General features: G+C 36.3%; 1 long non-coding RNA gene across 1 annotated transcript in view; it reads left to right on the forward strand.

Annotated features, from left to right (window-relative positions):
• Positions 1-1,408: 1,408 nt before the first annotated feature.
• The window catches only part of LOC109367362, a 7,640-nt gene continuing 5,891 nt past the window's right edge, over positions 1,409-3,157 (forward strand). The window contains exon 1 of the long non-coding RNA XR_002114438.1: positions 1,409-1,491. This is a non-coding gene — a long non-coding RNA (uncharacterized LOC109367362). The remainder of the gene's footprint in view (positions 1,492-3,157) is intronic.

Raw genomic sequence — 3,157 nt, forward strand, 5'->3', positions numbered from 1 at the left:
CAGCAGGTTAGCTGAATTTATGTAACACTGCCACAGATTATCTCTTTGTAGGATTTTGCCATTGTTATACAAAGCAAGGACTGTGTAGATACAAAATGAGTTCATTTTGGATTTTTTTAAGTACCTTAATTACTCATTAATAGGTATATATACCTGTATTCATACATCACATCGATAGAGAAAGAAAGAAAGAATTAGAGAAAGTGAATAAGATACAAAGGACCATAAAAGGGAAAAATATATATACTTACAGTAATGGTTTATCTGTCCTAGGTATGAGGTTGGGAAAGATGCCAACAAGATATAGAGATGGCCTTTTTATTTTTTTTCAAGAAAGTGAAAGTGAATTGTCTCCACAATTAATAGTAAGAGACTAAAAATGTCAGTTTTATATATGCACTAGTAAATAATTCAATTCTACAGTTGCTGAGAAATCTCTTCAGTTTCTCCGGAGATTCTCAAGGAAAAAGTCTGCTGAACTGCCGGAGTGCCTGTGGCAGGTAACTGCCTCATATTGATCTGCATTTCCTCAATATCCAGCAAAGGGACTCAGAGTACAATTTTTTGTTCTTTGTGCTTCAGAGCTATTACGGCAAAACCTCTATCCAAAGCAGATTTACTGGCTGTGGTACATTCAGATGGATGACTGTTAACTGTGAGAGTTCTACAGGATCCTTTGCAAGACGAGAGTTACTTATGTGTATAGTGACTAGAAATAAGTTACCTGAAGATCATGTTGCTCTAACTGTTAATATCAGTCACAGGACAGCAGGGATGACTGAAAAGACATTTTCCCTCCAAATGAAACCATAATAAGATATACAGGATTCAAATGTGTATACACATAGGAAAAAATACGTAAACAAATATAGACATATACTGAAAAAATGCTATAAGAGTTAGTGAACACTTGTAACATTGTGTAGGAGCCACAGTGATGTCTTAAATTAACTGCCTCTTGTAATACTTTTTGAAAATTCAAATTCTTTTTCTTCTAAAATCTTGAAATCATAAAACTGAGTAGGAAGTGATGTTTAAAGGCCATCTAGTCCAACCCCCGTGCAATGAACAGGGACATCTATAGCTACATCAGGTTTCTCAGAGCTCCATCCAGCCTGACCTCAGATGTCTTCAAGGGTAGGGCATCCACCATCTCTCTGGGCAACCTGTTCCAGTACCTCACCACCCTTACTTTAACAAACTTTTCTTCTTTACAATGCTCCCAGTCAGTTCCTGAAACATCCACACACCAATTACTCCTCACTACAGCCAAATCCCACACAGAGCTGGGACTTGTGGTCTCCTACACAGAACCAAAGACCAAGAAAGGCAGGTGCATGAGAAGCTCATTAATGCTGATTAACAGAAACTACTAAAGGGAGTAGTGGTATAGGCCTCTAGTATTCATCATAGCTGGGTGCATGAGTCTGAGTAGTAGAAGCAGCTCTCTTTGCAGGAGATTGGAAGCCAATATCTGTGTGTTGGAAATAAGTGAGTAGGTATTTCTTTATTTTCTTTTAAAACATACCAAGAAGAATCAATCATCAATCTATTCTCTTTTATACAATGTGGGATAGAGAAGCTGAAAAATGAGATGTAAGTTATTTGCATGTATCCTGAATGCTACAGAGTTGCAGCTTTGAATGTGTGCTTTTTACTTTGAGGAAGACATGAATTTGGGATGGGTCTGCACACTTTAATAGGAAGTAAGGTGCAGGGAAAGAAAACACAAGGGCCTGTGGGAGAGAGTACATGGGAGAGCAAATCAGGAAGGAAGTGGAAGTTTCCTCCTACTTTTAGTCAGACTTGTATAATGTAAAATGTTTTCAACAATCTCTATAGTAGTTTTAGGAAGAAAAAAAAAGCCTAGCAGTATAATATTATGCTAGAAAGGCTTGTGGCTTTATTGAGAGCATTTGGCTGAATTTTTCTTGACCTTACCACAACAATATTTTTTTCATTAATATGCATCTTCTTGGTAGATAGTGATTTAAAGTAGTGATTTTCTTCTGTGTGACAAAGGAGAAAATGTATTTATTTGTCAAAGGGAATAAGGGAGGAAGCATAGTCTTCTTCCCAAGGTAACATGGGCATTTTAAGAAAGTACTGTGCTGAGAGAACCTGGAAAAGCATGTGTCATTGGTCTTCTTCATAGAAATAAATATGAAGATGAAACCTAAATAGACTGTGTGCAACAGCTTGGGCTTTAAGAGAGGATTTTGAAGACTTTTAGTTTGTTGGCACTTCAACTAATGCTTGGTTGAACAGGGATGAGTAATACAAAGCAGAAAATAACTACTTCATTTCAAGTGAAATATACGTTATCAGAATGTGATCTGACAGTGATGCAGCCTATTCACGACATCCTGTGGATGGACTGACTGGAACACACTTTGCCTTAGGAGTTTCTAAAGTGAACAAAGAACACAGGTGTTTTTATCTGAAAAGAATTTACTCAAGTGTTAAGAAATTTCCTCAGAAGAAATCCTGACGAGTCCTTTGAGAGTTTAAAAATTTATAGAGATTTCCTCTCCATCTTTTAGTTTGTTTTGATATCTTGACTAAATAACGTGTTTTTTTATTCTTCAGTTTATTTGATATGTGTTTTTATATCTTTGGCCTAAAAAGTTCTATGAAAGGGACTGTTGTCAATTAGCTGAGTTAAATACAAATTGCGGATTTCAAGTACTTGCAGACCAGCTGGGTCTGAGACAACCTAAATGCTGCCTTTGATTTTGGTCTGCCAGCAATGTGCAGGTTAGCATGTCTCTTTTGATAGTGCAGTCCTATGTTCAGCTGGAATGGTGGTGAATCCAGATCATTCTGACTATTTCTGAGCTGTTTATATTTGTTTCAAAATGAGAAATGTAGAATCTGCATTTTGAAGTCACAAGTGCACAAGATGCAAAGTCTTTACCTGCAGAAACAGAAGTATTTCAAGAGCCACAAAAACAGATGCTTTTTTGTTTTATTGTTTTTGGTTTATGATGTAGTTTATGATAAACTCACAGGTTTATCATAGCTCTTAGTTCTTTGGTAGATCTTTCTTGAGTATCTTTGTTTCCTTGTGATCAGTGGCTAAATGTTCATACAACACAGCATTATTTTAAAAACAAAAAATAAATAGCTAAATACCCATACACAACTACATATACCA

Source organism: Meleagris gallopavo, chromosome 4, assembly GCF_000146605.3.
Source record: "Meleagris gallopavo isolate NT-WF06-2002-E0010 breed Aviagen turkey brand Nicholas breeding stock chromosome 4, Turkey_5.1, whole genome shotgun sequence".
Classification (NCBI taxonomy): Eukaryota; Metazoa; Chordata; class Aves; order Galliformes; family Phasianidae; genus Meleagris; species Meleagris gallopavo.